The following is a 21122-nucleotide window of genomic DNA, read 5'->3' as shown; positions in this document are numbered from 1 at the left end:
AGTATCACGGCGTCCCCGCATACCTCCGCCGACTGATCGGCTCCTACCTCGAGGGCAGGTCGATCCAGTGCATCGGACACGGTGGGGCGATGTACCGCTTCCCCGTCGAGCGCGGTGTTCCGCAGGGGTCCGTCCTGGGCCCCCTGCTGTGGAACATCGGCTACGACTGGGTCCTGCGGGGCGTCATTCGGGGACCCCTCCCCGGGCTCAGCGTAATTTGTTACGCTGACGACACGTTGATCGTAGCTCCGGGGAGGGACTACCGGGAGTCTGCCCGTCTGGCGTGCGCAGGCGTGGCACACGTCGTCACCAGGATCCGACGGTTGGGGCTCGAGGTGGCGCTCGACAAAACCCAGGCCCTGATGTTTCACGGGCCGGGACGAGCGCCGCCTCTGGGTGCCCACCTCGTGATCGGAGGCGTCCGCGTCGGGGTCGGGGTGACCGGTCTTCGGTACCTCGGCCTCGAACTGGATGGTCGGTGGAACTTCCGCGCTCACTTTGAGAAGTTGGGCCCTCGACTGATGGCGACGGCCGGCTCTCTGAGCCGGCTGCTTCCAAACGTCGGGGGTCCCGATCAGGTGGCGCGCCGCCTCTACATGGGGGTGGTGCGGTCGATGGCACTATACGGGGCTCCCGTATGGTGCCACGCCCTGACCCGCGAGAACGTCGCGGCGCTGCGACGTCCGCAGCGCGCGATCGCGGTCAGGGCGATCCGAGGATACCGCACCGTCTCCTTCGAGGCGGCGTGCTTGCTCGCCGGGGCGCCACCCTGGGACCTGGAGGCGGAGGCGCTCGCTGCCGATTACCGGTGGCGTAGCGACCTCCGCTCTAGGGGGGAAGGGCGCCCCAGCGAAGGTGTAGTTCGAGCGCGGAGGCTCCACTCTCGGCGGTCCGTGCTGGAGGCGTGGTCTCGCCGCTTGGCGGACCCGTCGGCCGGCCTCCGAACCGTCGAGGCGGTCCGCCCGGTTCTCGCGGACTGGGTGGGCCGCGACCGCGGATGCCTCACCTTCCGGCTAACGCAGATGCTTACCGGCCATGGTTGTTTCGGCCGGTACTTGCACAAGATAGCCGGAAGGGAACCGACGGCGCAGTGCCACCACTGCGCGGACCGCGACGAGGAAGACACAGCGGAACACACGCTGGCGCGTTGCTCTGGATTCGACGAGCAACGCGCCGCCCTCGTCGCGGTCATTGGAGAGGACCTCTCGCTGCCGCGCGTCGTGGCTACGATGCTCGGCAGCGACGCGTCCTGGAAGGCGATGCTCGACTTCTGCGAGTCCACCATCTCGCAGAAGGAGGCGGCGGAGCGAGAGAGGGAGAGCTCTTCCCTTTCCGCACCGATCCGTCGCCGTCGAGCCGGGGGCCGGAGGCGGGAATACGCCCGTACGTCCCGGCCCCTGTAGGTGGCGGCCTCCCCCCGGTGAAGGTCAAGGGGCGACCTGAGGGGGTGAGGCCGCGCGGCGCGCTACCAGCACTCTAGCGCGCTGCCGTGGAGTGATTAGAGCGACCGGTCGACGGTGTATCGCGTCCCGACCCGGCAGGCTGGTTCTGGTCCAGCGGGGTATTCCGGGACACCAGCGGCACCGTCTGGGCGGCCCGACGGGCTGCCGTACCGAGACGGCCGACGTTTCAGAGCCTTCGATTCGCCTCGAAGGCTCCGTCGGCTGGGCGTCCTTGGGGTGAGCCGCGCCGTCTGGTTGTAGTGTTGACCGCGGTAGCCCCCCTACCTCATCCGGGTTTTGACCTCGGAGGGGATCGGACGTCGGGTGTAAGAGTGCAGAGGAGTCGTTTAGTGGGTGGGCTCTAAAATCCTTGGGCCCGCGGTCTGCTCACAACACCATGCAGATCGTTGAGTCTCACATACCCCGCGCGCCCCTTTTGCGCGGGGACCTCGTAGGAGGTTCGGCCCTCTACCCGAAAAAAAAAAAAAAAAAAAAAAAAAGGTTTCGGTACCTCTCCCCGGTGAAGGTCAAGGGGCGACCTGAGGGGGTGAGGCCGCGCGGCGCGCTACCAGCACTCTAGCGCGCTGCCGTGGAGTGAATAGAGCGACCGGTCGACGGTGTATCGCGTCCCGACCCGGCAGGCTGGTTCTGGTCCAGCGGGGTATTCCGGGACACCAGCGGCACCGTCTGGGCGGCCCGACGGGCTGCCGTACCGAGACGGCCGACGTTTCAGAGCCTTCGATTCACCTCGAAGGCTCCGTCGGCTGGGCGTCCTTGGGGTGAGCCGCGCCGTCTGGTTGTAGTGTTGACCGCGGTAGCCCCCCTACCTCATCCGGGTTCTGACCTCGGAGGGGATTGGACGTCGGGTGTAAGAGTGCAGGGGAGTCGTTTAGTGGGTGGGCTCTAAAATCCTTGGGCCCGCGGTCTGCTCACAACACCATGCAGATCGTTGAGTCTCACATACCCCGCGCGCCCCATTTGCGCGGGGACCTCGTAGGAGGTTCGGCCCTCTACCCGAAAAAAAAAAAAAAAAAGGTTTCGGTACCTCTGGGGGTGCGTTCTGGTGGTCGCCCGAGATCGCAAGACTCCGCGAGGAGTGCGTGAGGGCGCGCCGCCGGAGCGCACGCCACCGCCGCCGCCGTCGTCGCGACGCTGCGTTCGCGGAGACGGCGGCCCAGCTGCACGCTGACTGTCGTCAAAAGCAGACGGCGCTGCAGCTGGCCATCGGCGAGGCCAAGAAGCAGAGCATGAAGACTCTCCTGGAGTCGCTCGACGAAGATCCCTGGGGGCGCCCATACAAGATGGTTCGCAGGAAACTGCAGCCGTGGGCGCTCCCGGTGACCGAGCGGCTCCAGCCTCGGCAGCTGCGGGAAATAGTTTCTGCGCTTTTCCCGCCGGCAGCGGGGGGGGACTTTGAGCCCCCCCAGATGGACGCCACGTGGGGCACGCCTCCGCGTCGCCCCAGCGTTCCCGCTGCCGAGGAGCCCCCTCCCCCTATCACGGGGGCGGAGATCCATGCGGCCGTGTCCAGAATGAGAGCGAAGGACGCGGCCCCCGGCCCTGACGGCGTTCACGGCCGGGTCTGGAGCTTGGCCTTCGAGACCCTAGGGGACCGGCTCGGGGGGCTTTTCGAAGCGTGCCTCGAGTCGGGACGGTTCCCGTCGAAATGGAAGACGGGCAGACTGGTCCTTCTGCGGAAGGACGGGCGCCCCGCGGACTCACCCGCGGGCTATCGCCCCATCGTGTTGCTGGACGAAGCGGGCAAGATGCTCGAGAGAATCGTCGCGGCCCGCATCGTCCGGCACCTGACCGAGACGGGTCCCGATCTTTCGGCGGAGCAATACGGCTTCAGGGAGGGCCGCTCTACGATCGACGCGATTCTGCGCGTGAGGGCCCTCTCCGACGAAGCCGTATCCCGGGGCGGGGTGGCGATGGCGTTATCCTTAGATGTAAGGAACGCCTTCAACACCCTGCCCTGGTCGGTGATCGCGGGGGCGCTGGAGTATCACGGCGTCCCCGCATACCTCCGCCGACTGATCGGCTCCTACCTCGAGGGCAGGTCGATCCAGTGCATCGGACACGGTGGGGCGATGTACCGCTTCCCCGTCGAGCGCGGTGTTCCGCAGGGGTCCGTCCTGGGCCCCCTGCTGTGGAACATCGGCTACGACTGGGTCCTGCGGGGCGTCATACGGGGTCCCCTCCCCGGACTGAGCGTCATTTGCTACGCTGACGACACTCTGGTCGTGGCTCCGGGGAGGGACTACCGGGAGTCTGCCCGTCTGGCGTGCGCAGGCGTGGCACACGTCGTCACTAGGATCCGACGGTTGGGGCTCGAGGTGGCGCTCGACAAAACCCAGGCCCTGTTATTTCACGGGCCGGGACGAGCGCCGCCTCTGGGTGCCCACCTCGTGATCGGAGGCGTCCGCGTCGGGGTCGGGGTGACTGGTCTTCGGTACCTCGGCCTCGAACTGGACGGTCGGTGGAACTTCCGCGCTCACTTTGCGAAGTTGGGCCCTCGATTGATGGCGACGGCCGGCTCTTTGAGCCGGCTGCTTCCAAACGTCGGGGGTCCCGATCAGGTGGCGCGCCGCCTCTACATGGGGGTGGTGCGGTCGATGGCACTATACGGCGCGCCCGTATGGTGCCACGCCCTGACCCGCCAGAACGTCGCCGCGCTGCGACGTCCGCAGCGCGCGATCGCGGTCAGGGCGATCCGAGGATACCGCACCGTCTCCTTCGAGGCGGCGTGCTTGCTCGCCGGGGCGCCACCCTGGGACCTGGAGGCGGAGGCGCTCGCTGCCGATTACCGGTGGCGTAGCGACCTCCGCTCTAGGGGGGAAGGGCGCCCCAGCGAAGGTGTAGTTCGAGCGCGGAGGCTCCACTCTCGGCGGTCCGTGCTGGAGGCGTGGTCTCGCCGCTTGGCGGACCCGTCGGCCGGCCTCCGAACCGTCGAGGCGGTCCGCCCGGTTCTCGCGGACTGGGTGGGCCGCGACCGCGGATGCCTCACCTTCCGGCTAACGCAGATGCTTACCGGCCATGGTTGTTTCGGCCGGTACTTGCACAAGATAGCCGGAAGGGAACCGACGGCGCAGTGCCACCACTGCGCGGACCGCGACGAGGAAGACACAGCGGAACACACGCTGGCGCGTTGCTCTGGATTCGACGAGCAACGCGCCGCCCTCGTCGCGGTCATAGGAGAGGACCTCTCGCTGCCGCGCGTCGTGGCTACGATGCTCGGCAGCGACGCGTCCTGGAAGGCGATGCTCGACTTCTGCGAGTCCACCATCTCGCAGAAGGAGGCGGCGGAGCGAGAGAGGGAGAGCTCTTCCCTTTCCGCACCGATCCGTCGCCGTCGAGCCGGGGGCCGGAGGCGGGAATACGCCCGTACGTCCCGGCCCCTGTAGGTGGCGGCCTCCCCCCGGTGAAGGTCAAGGGGCGACCTGAGGGGGTGAGGCCGCGCGGCGCGCTACCAGCACTCTAGCGCGCCGCCGTGGAGTGATTAGAGCGACCGGTCGACGGTGTATCGCGTCCCGACCCGGCAGGCTGGTTCTGGTCCAGCGGGGTATTCCGGGACACCAGCGGCACCGTCTGGGCGGCCCGACGGGCTGCCGTACCGAGACGGCCGACGTTTCAGAGCCTTCGATTCGCCTCGAAGGCTCCGTCGGCTGGGCGTCCTTGGGGTGAGCCGCGCCGTCTGGTTGTAGTGTTGACCGCGGTAGCCCCCCTACCTCATCCGGGTTCTGACCTCGGAGGGGATCGGACGTCGGGTGTAAGAGTGCAGAGGAGTCGTTTAGTGGGTGGGCTCTAAAATCCTTGGGCCCGCGGTCTGCTCACAACACCATGCAGATCGTTGAGTCTCACATACCCCGCGCGCCCCTTTTGCGCGGGGACCTCGTAGGAGGTTCGGCCCTCTACCCGAAAAAAAAAAAAAAAAAAAAAAAAAAAAAAGGTCGATCCAGTGCATCGGACACGGTGGGGTGATGTACCGCTTCCCCGTCGAGCGCGGTGTTCCGCAGGGGTCCGTCCTGGGCCCCCTGCTGTGGAACATCGGCTACGACTGGGTCCTGCGGGGCGTCATTCGGGGACCCCTCCCCGGGCTGAGCGTAATCTGTTACGCCGACGACACGTTGGTCGTGGCTCCGGGGAGGGACTACCGGGAGTCTGCCCGTCTGGCGTGCGCAGGCGTGGCACACGTCGTCACTAGGATCCGACGGTTGGGGCTCGAGGTGGCGCTCGACAAAACCCAGGCCCTGATGTTTCACGGGCCGGGACGAGCGCCGCCTGTGGGTGCCCACCTCGTGATCGGAGGCGTCCGCGTCGGGGTCGGGGTGACCGGTCTTCGGTACCTCGGCCTCGAACTGGACGGTCGGTGGAACTTCCGCGCTCACTTTGAGAAGTTGGGCCCTCGGCTGATGGCAACGGCCGGCTCTTTGAGCCGGCTCCTTCCAAACGTCGGGGGTCCCGATCAGGTGGCGCGCCGCCTCTACATGGGGGTGGTGCGGTCGATGGCACTATACGGCGCTCCCGTATGGTGCCACGCCCTGACCCGCGAGAACGTCGCGGCGCTGCGACGCCCGCAGCGCGCGATCGCGGTCAGGGCGATCCGAGGATACCGCACCGTCTCCTTCGAGGCGGCGTGCTTGCTCGCCGGGGCGCCACCCTGGGACCTGGAGGCGGAGGCGCTCGCTGCCGATTACCGGTGGCGTAGCGACCTCCGCTCTAGGGGGGAAGGGCGCCCCGGCGAAGGAGTAGTTCGAGCGCGGAGGCTCCAATCTCGGCGGTCCGTGCTGGAGGCGTGGTCTCGCCGCTTGGCGGACCCGTCGGCCGGCCTCCGTACCGTCGAGGCGGTCCGTCCGGTCCTCGCGGACTGGGTGGGCCGCGACCGCGGATGCCTCACCTTCCGGCTGACGCAGATGTTGACCGGCCATGGGTGTTTTGGCCGGTACCTCTTTAAGATAGCCGGAAGGGAACCGACGGCGCAGTGCCACCACTGCGCGGACCGCGACGAGGAAGACACAGCGGAACACACGCTGGCGCGTTGCTCTGGATTCGACGAGCAACGCGCCGCCCTCGTCGCGGTCATAGGAGAGGACCTCTCGCTGCCGCGCGTCGTGGCTACGATGCTCGGCAGCGACGCGTCCTGGAAGGCGATGCTCGACTTCTGCGAGTCCACCATCTCGCAGAAGGAGGCGGCGGAGCGAGAGAGGGAGAGCTCTTCCCTTTCCGCACCGATCCGTCGCCGTCGAGCCGGGGGCCGGAGGCGGGAATACGCCCGTACGTCCCGGCCCCTGTAGGTGGCGGCCTCCCCCCGGTGAAGGTCAAGGGGCGACCTGAGGGGGTGAGGCCGCGCGGCGCGCTACCAGCACTCTAGCGCGCCGCCGTGGAGTGATTAGAGTGACCGGTCGACGGTGTATCGCGTCCCGACCCGGCAGGCTGGTTCTGGTCCAGCGGGGTATTCCGGGACACCAGCGGCACCGTCTGGGCGGCCCGACGGGCTGCCGTACCGAGACGGCCGACGTTTCAGAGCCTTCGATTCGCCTCGAAGGCTCCGTCGGCTGGGCGTCCTTGGGGTGAGCCGCGCCGTCTGGTTGTAGTGTTGACCGCGGTAGCCCCCCTACCTCATCCGGGTTCTGACCTCGGAGGGGATCGGACGTCGGGTGTAAGAGTGCAGAGGAGTCGTTTAGTGGGTGGGCTCTAAAATCCTTGGGCCCGCGGTCTGCTCACAACACCATGCAGATCGTTGAGTCTCACATACCCCGCGCGCCCCTTTTGCGCGGGGACCTCGTAGGAGGTTCGGCCCTCTACCCGAAAAAAAAAAAAAAAAAAAAAAAAAAAAGGTTTCGGTACCTCTCGACTGGTTCCGGGGCACCATGGCAAACATTTGCGATGCCGCCATGCCCCGGGTCGGCCCCCGAGCACCACGTGGGGGTGCGTTCTGGTGGTCGCCCGAGATCGCAAGACTCCGAGAGGAGTGCGTGAGGGCGCGCCGCCGGAGCGCACGCCACCGCCGCCGCCGTCGTCGCGACGCTGCGTTCGCGGAGACGGCGGCCCAGCTGCACGCTGACTGTCGTCAAAAGCAGACGGCGCTGCAGCTGGCCATCGGCGAGGCCAAGAAGCAGAGCATGAAGACTCTCCTGGAGTCGCTCGACGAAGATCCCTGGGGGCGCCCATACAAGATGGTTCGCAGGAAACTGCAACAGTGGGCGCTCCCGGTGACCGAGCGGCTCCAGCCTCGGCAGCTGCGGGAAATTGTTGCGGCACTGTTCCCGCCGGCAGCGGGGGGGGACTTTGAGCCCCCCCAGATGGACGCCACGTGGGGCACGCCTCCGCGTCGCCCCAGCGTTCCTGCTGCCGAGGAGCCCCCTCCCCCTATCACGGGGGCGGAGATCCATGCGGCCGTGTCCAGAATGAGAGCGAAGGACGCGGCCCCCGGCCCTGACGGCGTTCACGGCCGGGTCTGGAGCTTGGCCTTCGAGGCCCTAGGGGACCGGCTCGGGGGGCTTTTCGAAGCGTGCCTCGAGTCGGGACGGTTCCCGTCGAAATGGAAGACGGGCAGACTGGTCCTTCTGCGGAAGGACGGGCGCCCCGCGGACTCACCCGCGGGCTATCGCCCCATCGTGTTGCTGGACGAAGCGGGCAAGATGCTCGAGAGGATCGTCGCGGCCCGCATCGTCCGGCACCTGACCGAGACGGGTCCCGATCTTTCGGCGGAGCAATACGGCTTCAGAGAGGGCCGCTCGACTATCGACGCAATTCTGCGCGTGCGGGCCCTCTCCGACGAAGCCGTATCCCGGGGCGGGGTGGCGATGGCGTTATCCTTAGATGTAAGGAACGCCTTCAACACCCTGCCCTGGTCGGTGATCGCGGGGGCGCTGGAGTATCACGGCGTCCCCGCATACCTCCGCCGACTGATCGGCTCCTACCTCGAGGGCAGGTCGATCCAGTGCATCGGACACGGTGGGGCGATGTTCCGCTTCCCCGTCGAGCGCGGTGTTCCGCAGGGGTCTGTCCTGGGCCCCCTGCTGTGGAACATCGGCTACGACTGGGTCCTGCGGGGCGTCATTCGGGGTCCCCTCCCCGGGCTGAGCGTAATATGTTACGCCGACGACACGTTGGTCGTGGCTCCGGGGAGGGACTACCGGGAGTCTGCCCGTCTGGCGTGCGCAGGCGTGGCACACGTCGTCACTAGGATCCGACGGTTGGGGCTCGAGGTGGCGCTCGACAAAACCCAGGCCCTGATGTTTCACGGGCCGGGACGAGCGCCGCCTGTGGGTGCCCACCTCGTGATCGGAGGCGTCCGCGTCGGGGTCGGAGTGACCGGTCTTCGGTACCTCGGCCTCGAACTGGACGGTCGGTGGAGCTTCCGCGCTCACTTCGAAAAATTGGGCCCTCGGCTGATGGCGACAGCCGGCTCTCTGAGCCGGCTTCTTCCAAACGTCGGGGGTCCCGATCAGGTGGCGCGCCGCCTCTACATGGGGGTGGTGCGGTCGATGGCACTATACGGCGCGCCCGTATGGTGCCACGCCCTGACCCGCCAGAACGTCGCCGCGCTGCGACGTCCGCAGCGCGCGATCGCGGTCAGGGCGATCCGAGGATACCGCACCGTCTCCTTCGAGGCGGCGTGCTTGCTCGCCGGGGCGCCACCCTGGGACCTGGAGGCGGAGGCGCTCGCTGCCGATTACCGGTGGCGTAGCGACCTCCGCTCTAGGGGGGAAGGGCGCCCCAGCGAAGGTGTAGTTCGAGCGCGGAGGCTCCACTCTCGGCGGTCCGTGCTGGAGGCGTGGTCTCGCCGCTTGGCGGACCCGTCGGCCGGCCTCCGAACCGTCGAGGCGGTCCGCCCGGTTCTCGCGGACTGGGTGGGCCGCGACCGCGGATGCCTCACCTTCCGGCTAACGCAGATGCTTACCGGCCATGGTTGTTTCGGCCGGTACTTGCACAAGATAGCCGGAAGGGAACCGACGGCGCAGTGCCACCACTGCGCGGACCGCGACGAGGAAGACACAGCGGAACACACGCTGGCGCGTTGCTCTGGATTCGACGAGCAACGCGCCGCCCTCGTCGCGGTCATTGGAGAGGACCTCTCGCTGCCGCGCGTCGTGGCTACGATGCTCGGCAGCGACGCGTCCTGGAAGGCGATGCTCGACTTCTGCGAGTCCACCATATCGCAGAAGGAGGCGGCGGAGCGAGAGAGGGAGAGCTCTTCCCTTTCCGCACCGATCCGTCGCCGTCGAGCCGGGGGCCGGAGGCGGGAATACGCCCGTACGTCCCGGCCCCTGTAGGTGGCGGCCTCCCCCCGGTGAAGGTCAAGGGGCGACCTGAGGGGGTGAGGCCGCGCGGCGCGCTACCAGCACTCTAGCGCGCTGCTGTGGAGTGATTAGAGCGACCGGTCGACGGCGTATCGCGTCCCGACCCGGCAGGCTGGTTCTGGTCCAGCGGGGTATTCCGGGACACCAGCGGCACCGTCTGGGCGGCCCGACGGGCTGCCGTACCGAGACGGCCGACGTTTCAGAGCCTTCGATTCGCCTCGAAGGCTCCGTCGGCTGGGCGTCCTTGGGGTGAGCCGCGCCGTCTGGTTGTAGTGTTGACCGCGGTAGCCCCCCTTTTTTTTTTTTTTTTTTTTTTTTTTTTTTTTTTTTTTTTTTTTTTTTTTTTTTTTTTTTCGGGTAGAGGGCCGAACCTCCTACGAGGTCCCCGCGCAAAAGGGGCGCGCGGGGTATGTGAGACTCAACGATCTGCATGGTGTTGTGAGCAGACCGCGGGCCCAAGGATTTTAGAGCCCACCCACTAAACGACTCCCCTGCACTCTTACACCCGACGTCCGATCCCCTCCGAGGTCAGAACCCGGATGAGGTAGGGGGGCTACCGCGGTCAACACTACAACCAGACGGCGCGGCTCACCCCAAGGACGCCCAGCCGACGGAGCCTTCGAGGCGAATCGAAGGCTCTGAAACGTCGGACGTCTCGGTACGGCAGCCCGTCGGGCCGCCCAGACGGTGCCGCTGGTGTCCCGGAATACCCCGCTGGACCAGAACCAGCCTGCCGGGTCGGGACGCGATACACCGTCGACCGGTCGCTCTATTCACTCCACGGCAGCGCGCTAGAGTGCTGGTAGCGCGCCGCGCGGCCTCACCCCCTCAGGTCGCCCCTTGACCTTCACCGGGGGGAGGCCGCCACCTACAGGGGCCGGGACGTACGGGCGTATTCCCGCCTCCGGCCCCCGGCTCGACGGCGACGGATCGGTGCGGAAAGGGAAGAGCTCTCCCTCTCTCGCTCCGCCGCCTCCTTCTGCGATATGGTGGACTCGCAGAAGTCGAGCATCGCCTTCCAGGACGCGTCGCTGCCGAGCATCGTAGCCACGACGCGCGGCAGCGAGAGGTCCTCTCCAATGACCGCGACGAGGGCGGCGCGTTGCTCGTCGAATCCAGAGCAACGCGCCAGCGTGTGTTCCGCTGTGTCTTCCTCGTCGCGGTCCGCGCAGTGGTGGCACTGCGCCGTCGGTTCCCTTCCGGCTATCTTAAAGAGGTACCGGCCAAAACACCCATGGCCGGTCAACATCTGCGTCAGCCGGAAGGTGAGGCATCCGCGGTCGCGGCCCACCCAGTCCGCGAGGACCGGACGGACCGCCTCGACGGTACGGAGGCCGGCCGACGGGTCCGCCAAGCGGCGAGACCACGCCTCCAGCACGGACCGCCGAGATTGGAGCCTCCGCGCTCGAACTACTCCTTCGCCGGGGCGCCTTTCCCCCCTAGAGCGGAGGTCGCTACGCCACCGGTAATCGGCAGCGAGCGCCTCCGCCTCCAGGTCCCAGGGTGGCGCCCCGGCGAGCAAGCACGCCGCCTCGAAGGAGACGGTGCGGTATCCTCGGATCGCCCTGACCGCGATCGCGCGCTGCGGACGTCGCAGCGCCGCGACGTTCTCGCGGGTCAGGGCGTGGCACCATACGGGAGCCCCGTATAGTGCCATCGACCGCACCACCCCCATGTAGAGGCGGCGCGCCACCTGATCGGGACCCCCGACGTTTGGAAGGAGCCGGCTCAAAGAGCCGGCCGTTGCCATCAGCCGAGGGCCCAACTTCTCAAAGTGAGCGCGGAAGTTCCACCGACCGTCCAGTTCGAGGCCGAGGTACCGAAGACCGGTCACCCCGACCCCGACGCGGACGCCTCCGATCACGAGGTGGGCACCCACAGGCGGCGCTCGTCCCGGCCCGTGAAAGAGCAGGGCCTGGGTTTTGTCGAGCGCCACCTCGAGCCCCAACCGTCGGATCCTGGTGACGACGTGTGCCACGCCTGCGCACGCCAGACGGGCAGACTCCCGGTAGTCCCTCCCCGGAGCTACGACCAACGTGTCGTCAGCGTAACAAATTACGCTGAGCCCGGGGAGGGGTCCCCGAATGACGCCCCGCAGGACCCAGTCGTAGCCGATGTTCCACAGCAGGGGGCCCAGGACGGACCCCTGCGGAACACCGCGCTCGACGGGGAAGCGGTACATCGCCCCACCGTGTCCGATGCACTGGATCGACCTGCCCTCGAGGTAAGAGCCGATCAGTCGGCGGAGGTATGCGGGGACGCCGTGATACTCCAGCGCCCCCGCGATCACCGACCAGGGCAGGGTGTTGAAGGCGTTCCTTACATCTAAGGATAACGCCATCGCCACCCCGCCCCGGGATACGGCTTCATCGGAGAGGGCCCGCACGCGCAGAATTGCGTCGATAGTCGAGCGGCCCTCTCTGAAGCCGTATTGCTCCGCCGAAAGATCGGGACCCGTCTCGGTCAGGTGCCGGACGATGCGGGCCGCGACGATTCTCTCGAGCATCTTGCCCGCTTCGTCCAGCAACACGATGGGGCGATAGCCCGCGGGTGAGTCCGCAGGGCGCCCGTCCTTCCGCAGAAGGACCAGTCTGCCCGTCTTCCATTTCGACGGGAACCGTCCCGACTCGAGGCACGCTTCGAAAAGCCCCCCGAGCCGGTCCCCTAGGGCCTCGAAGGCCAAGCTCCAGACCCGGCCGTGAACGCCGTCAGGGCCGGGGGCCGCGTCCTTCGCTCTCATTCTGGACACGGCCGCATGGATCTCCGCCCCCGTGATAGGGGGAGGGGGCTCCTCGGCAGCGGGAACGCTGGGGCGACGCGGAGGCGTGCCCCACGTGGCGTCCATCTGGGGAGGCTCAAAGTCCCCCCCCGCTGCCGGCGGGAAGAGTGCCGCAACAATTTCCCGCAGCTGCCGAGGCTGGAGCCGCTCGGTCACCGGGAGCGCCCACGGTTGCAGTTTCCTGCGAACCATCTTGTATGGGCGCCCCCAGGGATCTTCGTCGAGCGACTCCAGGAGAGTCTTCATGCTCTGCTTCTTGGCCTCGCCGATGGCCAGCTGCAGCGCCGTCTGCTTTTGACGACAGTCAGCGTGCAGCCGGGCCGCCGTCTCCGCGAACGTAGCGTCGCGACGACGGCGGCGGCAGTGGCGTGCGCTCCGGCGGCGCGCCCTCACGCACTCCTCACGGAGTCTCGCGATCTCGGGCGACCACCAGAACGCACCCCCACGTGGTGCTCGGGGGCCGACCCGGGGCATGGCGGCATCACAAATGTTTGCCATGGTGCCCCGGAACCAGTCGACCTCCGCATCCACGTCCGCGAGCCGCGCGGGTTTTGGCGCCCACGCAGCAACAGCGGCCGCCTCCATCAGCAACTCCTTGTTCATTCGTTTCAAGGCCCACCTGGGGAACGAACGGGGCGCACCTTGCGGGAGCTCCTCCTCACCGCGGGCGCCCGCGGCTGACGACGACGACAAGGAGGAGGCGGAGAGCTCGAATCGGACGTATCTGTGGTCCGAGAGCGTCTCCGCCCCCTCGAGTACGCGCCAGCCGCGGGTGCGGCGCACGGCGGACGGGGACGCGAACGTCACGTCCACGTGAGATTGCCCGTTCCACCGCACGCAAGTCGCGACCGTGCCTCTGTTTAGGAGACAGAGGCCGGTCGCGATCGCCCACTCCGAAAGGGCCTCGCCTCTCGCATCCGTGCGGGGGGAACCCCAAGCCGTGCACTTGGCATTGAAGTCCCCCGCGACGATGACAGGGCGGGACCCGAGGCGGTGTAAAAGCGCCTCGAGCCCGCCCAGAAACCGCTCGAACTCGGCGAGGCTCCTGTTCGGAGAGAAGTACGCCCCGATCACGACGGTCCCGTCGATCCTAGCCGCGACGTACCCGGGTCCCCTGGCCACCATTTCCAAGGGGGGTAACGCCGCGGACTGTCTCAACACAATGGCCACGGAGCCGTCGACGTCCCCCATCCAGCAGTCCTGGTCGGTGGGGACGAAGTACGGCTCCGCGGCGACAGCGACGTCGATTGACCACTCCGCCATGGTGTGAACGAGGAGATCCTGTGCCCTGGCGGAGTGGTTCAAATTACTTTGGAGGAAGCGATGGACGCAACCCATTACGGGGCTACGTCCATCGCTCCCTCGTCTGTCCCGCCTTGCGGCTGCTCTGGTGCCGCGGCGGGAGCTGACTCACCGGCTGCTCTTTTTGCAGCCGGCTTCTTTTTCTTTCCGCCCCTCCTCGTTTTTGTAGAGGAGGGGGCGGATTTACACGCCGGGCCCCCGGCCCGGTGGTCGGCCTTCCTTTTGGCCGCGTCGCACAAGACGCAGTGCGGCGCGGCTGTGGTGCAGGAGGCTGCCTTGTGCCCCGGTTGGCCGCAGCGGAAACACAAGCCGCTGCGGTCCACGGTCGAGGGGCACTTGGCGAGACCGTGGCCGGTGCCGAAGCACCGAAGACAGCGCCACGGCCTGGCATCCTGCAGCTGCACGTGAGCCACTACCCAGCCCACGCGCAGCCTTCCTGGGCTGTCGGAAGGCCGCCCCTGTGGAGGGGTGGCCAGGAGGGTCGCCGTTGCAATCGGGCAACGCGCCCACGCCGTCCGGGTTCCGGAATATGTCACCCGGAGCTCTCCGACTTTGACGTCGGCGAGGGCGCAGTTGCCCTGCGACGCGATGGCCGCGGCGACCTCCTCCTTAGTTGCGCACTCGTCGAGGCCCGTGATTTTGACTTCTCCCATCTTCACGGGCCGCGCGATGCGCACCACCTCGGGGTCCGGCAGAATCTCCCTCAGCCGGGCCGCCAATTTTTCGGCCGCGGCGTTGGTGTTCGGGCCGGGGCACTCTATGAGACGGGCCCCGTTGGCCGTCTGCCGGACCTTGATGCCCCCCTCCACGCCGAGGGCGTCCACATTCACGCCGCCGCGCGCCTGGGTCATCACCTCGTGGTAGGTGATGCCCTTTTCTTTGCCGGCCGGCAGCAGCTCCACTACCACTGCAGCCGACCGCGGGGCGCGCGGCCTCCTTCGTCCATTTCGGCCCCTCGGCTCCGCTCGACCCTCTTGGCGGGGAGCGGTGGCCGCAGGGGCGGGCTTGGGACGCGGCGCAGGAGGCACCGCTACTTTCTTAGGCCCACGCCGCACTACCGTCGTCCAGGCCTCATCCATATTTGCTGGGGCCGGGGGCAGAGGGCGGGGCTGGGGAGTCGGTGCCGGTTTGGCGGCGTTGACGCCCCCCTTCTTTTTATTCCGGCTCCTGCCGGGCCCCACCTTCGCAGGCTGGGACGGGGCAGGAGCGGCCTTCTGGGTCTTGGGCTGGCCGGTGATAGGTGCCCTTGAGGGGGCGGGTTTTGGTGCCCCCGTATCCTTTGCCGATGATCCGGGTTTGGCCGGAGCAGCAGCTGAAGCGGCCGAACGTGCCGCTGGTGTCGCATCCTTTTTGGGACCGCCATATGTTTTTGCGGCCATTTTCTTTCGGGGTGCCGGTGTGGGGGCAGCGCCTTTCGCCTCGTGAGCGAGGGGCGGTCTCGCACGCTCCACCTTGGAGCTGCGTGCCTCCGAGATTAAGAGTTGCCGCCTCAGCTCTTCGGCCTCGCTTTCATCTTCCACTTCGGGCGGAGGGGGAACGGGGGCCGAGCTGCGCTGCTTCTCTACCAGGTCGTTGACCACCGTGCGCAGCTCTGCCATATCGACCTTGATTTGGCCGTTTTCAGCTCGCAGGTGGCCGTTCTCTTCGCTAACCTGCGCAAAGCGGGCGTGCATCAGGTCCAGCTCTCGCCGCAGGTCCGCGTTCTCCTTATCAGTCGTGCGCTCCACCACCTCCACCAATATCTCCTCCATCGAGGCGGCTGAGGATTTGAGGGCCCGTAGGTAATCACCCTTTAAGCCCGCGCTCGACTTCGTCGCCACCGCAGACACAAGTTTCTGGATAATGTTCAATCTACGGAGGGGGTCATAGGGACCCACCTCCGTCAGGGAGCGCTCCAGACGCTCGACCTCTCCTACCTCTGTCCCGTTCTTTGCCTTGCGGCAGGCGGCCCTAGACTGCGCCGAGGAGGCAGCGTCCAGTACGCGGGAAGAAATGTCACAATTGGTGGCAGGCGGCGCCGCAGCAGCCGCCGGCCCTTCCGCCATCGCCATATATTTGGCGCTGGCGGGCTCACCCTCCGAGGAGTCGGACGGAGCGGAGGACGCCGGCCGACGAGCCGACTTCCGCTTCCGCCGAGTCCGCTGCCGAACGCAATCGGCAAACAGCGCTGGCGTCTCCCGCCCACTAGACGCATCGCCCCTTGCGGAGCTCCGCGCCGAGTACAGCGAGATCAGGCTCTCGCAGCGCTCAAGGCGCACGGTGGGGACTCTGTCCCTTACGCGACCCGTGCTGTCGCCCCCTTCCTCGTGGCAGTGTTTGCCCCCCCCAGAAACGGTGGGGCAGCGTGCGGCCGATCGCTCGACCGCACGGAGGGATTCTCCCCCCGCGGAGCGGGAGGTACCCTCCTGGGGTAGTACATTTTTAACAGTTGCCATTGTATCCATGTTTCCTTTTTGATTAACCAGGGGTCGGTCCCCTGGGGTCTGGTTGGTACCCTTGGGACTGGACTCCCTCCAGCCATTCATCCCATCGCCGGGCACCAGAGCTTAGGATTGGGGCATTTTTTAAAGAGGTTTACGTCCTCGCGGCCCCGTGCCTCGCGGCAGCGGCCCCCGTCCCCCACGCGGTGAGGATTACGGGTTGGCCGGCGGCCCGCCGAGTGCAACGAGCAACACGGCAGACCACCGCCCGACGCTCAAAAGAGCAGCAACGACGAAGCCACGCCGGTATACCGGTACCCCCCTCTGGAGGGCGTGCCCCTGTAGCCGAAGCCGGGGACATGGCGACCAGCGGCCGGAAGATGCGTAAGCAACGCCGGCTCACTTCTCCATCGAAGGGCAGGCCAAAAGTGGCCCACCACCACCCATGGGTTACGTCCGAAACGGGTCGGACGTCACCCGAAAAACAAAAAGGAGGAAGAAGGGGGAAGAGAGAGGGAGCCCGAGCGTCTCCAGGAGGAACACCCTTCGGCGAGTGAAGGGCGTGGAGAGCCCGCAACTCCCCCTGCTGGTTTTGGTCCGCGTCATCCGATCTCTTTCGTTGCAAAGCCTAACTAGGCTATCCTACACCTACAGCTAACCTACCTCCCTAACACATAAGAATCCTTGCAACGAAAAAGATCGGACGATACCCCTGGGAGTGGGACTGTTCCCAGAGGATCCCGTTATCCGCCACCTACGGACGCGCCCGGTGGAAGTCCAGCAAAACTCCCCCACAGACGGAGCCCCCGGCCACGCAAAGTGCGCGCCGGGGGGCCCGCCCAGGTCCCTCGGGCGCGGTAGCCCCCCTACCTCATCCGGGTTTTGACCTCGGAGGGGATCGGACGTCGGGTGTAAGAGTGCAGAGGAGTCGTTTAGTGGGTGGGCTCTAAAATCCTTGGGCCCGCGGTCTGCTCACAACACCATGCAGATCGTTGAGTCTCACATACCCCGCGCGCCCCTTTTGCGCGGGGACCTCGTAGGAGGTTCGGCCCTCTACCCGAAAAAAAAAAAAAAGGTTCCCGAGGGACCTGGGCGGGCCCCCCGGCGCGCACTCTGCGTGGCCGGGGGCTCCGTCTGTGGGGGAGTTTTGCTGGACTTCCACCGGGCGCGTCCGTAGGTGGCGGATAACGGGATCCTCTGGGAACAGTCCCACTCCCAGGGGTATCGTCCGGTCTTTTTCGTTGCAAGGATTTCTAGGTGTTAGGTAGGTAGGTTAGGTGTAGGAGTAGGGTAGCCTAGTTAGGCTTTGCAACGAAAGAGATCGGATGACGCGGACCAAAACCAGCAGGGGGAGTTGCGGGCTCTCCACGCCCTTCACTCGCTGAAGGGTGTTCCTCCTGGAGACGCTCGGGCTCCCTCTCTCTTCCCCCTTCTTCCCCTTTTTTGTTTTTGGGTCACGTCCGACCCGTTTCGGACGTAACCCATGGGAGATGGTGGGCCACTTTTGGCCTGCCTTTTGATGGAGTAGTGAGCCGGCGTTGCTTATGCATCTTCCGGCCGCTGGTCGCCATGTCCCCGGCTTCGGCTACAGGGGCACGCCCTCCAGAGGGGGGTACCGGTATACCGGCGTGGCTTCGTCGTTGTTGCTCTTTTGAGCGTCGGGCGGTGGTCTGCCGTGCTGCTCGTTGCACTCGGCGGGCCGCCGGCCAACCCGTAATCCTCACTGCGTGGGGGACGGGGGCCGCTGCCGCGAGGCACGGGGCCGCGAGGACGTAAACCTCTTTAAAAAATGCCCCAATCCTAAGCTCTGGTGCCCGGCGATGGGATGAATGGCTGGAGGGAGTCCAGTCCCGAGGGTACCAACCAGACCCCAGGGGACCGACCCCTGGTTAATAAAAAAGGAACTAATGGAAATTATGGCACATGTAAAAAGTTCATTACCCCAGGAGGGTACCTCCCGCTCCGCGGGGGGAGAACCCCTCCGTGCGGTCGAGCAATCGGCCGCACGCTGCCCCACCGTTTCTGGGGGGGGCAAACATTGCCACGACGAAGGGGGCGACAGCACGGGTCGCGTAAGGGACAGAGTCCCCACCGTGCGCCTCGAACGCTGCGAGAGCCTGATCTCGCTCTACTCGGCGCGGAGCTCCGCAAGGGGCGACGCGTCCAGTGGGCGGGAGACGCCAGCGCTGTTCGTGGACAGTGCTCGACAGCGCACTAGACGGAAGAGGAAGTCGGCTCGTCAGCCGGCATCTGTCCCTCCGTCCGACTCCTCGGAAGGAGAGCCTGCTAGCGCCAAGTACATGGCGTTGGCGGAAGGGCCGGCGGCTGCTGCGGCGCCGCCCGTCACTGATTTTGAGAAACCATCGTCTTGCGGACTGGACGCTGCCTCCTCGGCGCAGTTCAGGGCCGCCTGCCGTGAGGCGAAAAATAAAAATAAAAATAGGAAACAAGAAGAGGTCGAGCGCTTACAGCGATCCCTGACGGAGGTGGGTCCCTCTGACCCCCTCCGAGCTTGTAAAATAGTCGGGAAGATAGTCGCGACCATTGCGGCTAAATCCAATGGAGGCCTCAAGGGCTCAGAAGTGTCGGCCATGAAATCGGCGGCCGCCACACTCGAGGAAAGGCTGCAGGACGTTGTGGACCGCACCACAACCGCGGAGACGGCGGGCTTGCGGCAAGAAGTGGCCCTGCAGCACGTCCGCCTTGAACAACTGGCGGAAGAGAATGGGCAACTTCGGGCGGAGAACGGACAGCTCCGCGTCGACATGGCCGAGCTACGAACAATGGTTGCCGATCTCATCGAGCGGCAACGCAGCTCGGCCCCTGTCCCTCCTTCGCCCGAAGCAGAAGGCCTCAATGAAGTCGAGGAGCTGAGGCGGCAGCTCCTTATACAGGAGGCAAGGAGCTCGACCGTTGAGCGCGCAAGACCGCCCCTCGCTCATGAGGTTAAAAACGGAGCTCCTACACCGGCACCCCGCAGGACTGTGGCCGCTAGAACGTATAGCGGCCCTAAAAAGGGCGCGACACCCGCGGCACGTCCGGCCGCTTCGGGGACCCAAAAAGATACGGGGGCACCAAAACCCGCCCCCGCAGGAGCACAAGTCACCGGCCAGCGTGAGACGCAGAAGACTGCTCCTGCCCCGTCCCAGCCTCCGAAGGCGGGGCCCGGCAGGAGCCGGACCAAGAAGAAGGGGCGGACCAATGCAGCCAAACCGGCACCGACCCCCCAGCCCCGCCCACTGCCCCCGGCCCCGGTAAACATGAACGAGGCCTGGACGACAGTGGTGCGGCGAGGGCCCAAAAAGGTGGCGGCGCCTCCTGCGCCGCGCCCCAAGCCCGCCCCTGCGGCCGCCGCTCCCCGCCAAGAGGGTCGAGCGGAGCCGAGGGGCCGAACTGGAAGAAGGAGGCCGCGCGCCCCGCGGTCGGCTGCAGTGGTAGTGGAGCTGCTGCCGGCCGGCAAAGAAAAGGGCATCACCTACCACGAGGTGATGACCCAGGCGCGCGGCGGCGTGAATGTGGACGCCCTCGGCGTGGAGGGGGGCATCAAGGTCCGGCAGACGGCCAACGGGGCTCGTCTTATAGAGTGCCCCGGCCCCAACACAAACGCCGCGGCCGAAAAATTGGCGGCCCGGCTGAGGGAGATCCTGCCGGACCCCGAGGTGGTGCGCATCGCGCGGCCCGTGAAGATGGGAGAAGTAAAAATCACGGGCCTCGACGAGTGCGCCACGAAAGAGGAGGTCGCCGCGGCCATCGCGTCGCAGGGCAACTGCGCCCTCGCCGACGTCAAAGTCGGAGAGCTCCGGGTGACATATTCCGGAACCCGGACGGCGTGGGCGCGTTGCCCGATTGCAACGGCGACCCTCCTGGCCACCCCTCCACAGGGGCGGCCTTCCGACAGCCCAGGAAGGCTGCGCGTGGGCTGGGTAGTGGCCCACGTGCAACTGCAGGAGAGCAGGCCGTGGCGTTGTCTTCGGTGCTTCGGCACCGGCCACGGCCTCGCCAAGTGCCCCTCGACCGTGGACCGCAGCGACCTGTGTTTCCGCTGCGGCCAACCGGGACACAAGGCAGCCTCCTGCACCACAGCCGCGCCGCACTGCGTCTTGTGCGACGCGGCTAAAAGGAAGGCCGACCACCGGGCCGGGGGCCCGGCGTGTAAATCCGCCCCCTCCTCTACCAAAACGAGGAGGGGCGGAAAGAAAAATAAAAAGAATAAGGAGAGGCCGGCTGCAACAAGGGCAGCCGGCGAGTCAGTTCCCGTCGCGGCTATTGTCGAGCCGCAGGGCGGGACAGACGAGGGAGCGATGGACGTAGCCCCGTAATGGGTTGCGTCCACCGCTTCCTCCAGTGCAATTTGAACCACTCCGCCAGGGCACAGGATCTCCTCGTCCACACCATGGCGGAGTGGTCAATCGACGTCGCTGTCGCCGCGGAGCCGTACTTCGTCCCCACCGACCAGGACTGCTGGATGGGGGACGTCGACGGCTCCGTGGCCATCGTACTAAGACAGTCCGCGGCGTTACCCCCCTTGGATATGGTGGCCAGGGGACCCGGGTACGTCGCGGCTAGGATCGACGGGACCGTCGTGATCGGGGCGTACTTTTCTCCGAACAGGAGCCTCGCTGAATTCGAACGGTTTCTGGGCGGGCTTGAGGCGCTTTTACACCGCCTCGGGTCCCGCCCGGTCATCGTCGCGGGGGACCTCAATGCCAAGTGTACGGCTTGGGGCTCCCCCCGCACGGATTTGCGAGGCGAGGCCCTTTCGGAGTGGGCGATCGCGACCGGCCTCTGTCTCCTAAACAGAGGCACGGTCGCGACTTGCGTGCGGTGGAACGGGCAATCTCACGTGGACGTGACGTTCGCGTCCCCGTCCACC

This window comes from Bombyx mori, chromosome 4 (assembly GCF_030269925.1).
Source record: "Bombyx mori chromosome 4, ASM3026992v2".
NCBI lineage: Eukaryota > Metazoa > Arthropoda > Insecta > Lepidoptera > Bombycidae > Bombyx > Bombyx mori.
This window is presented reverse-complemented; position numbering follows the sequence as displayed.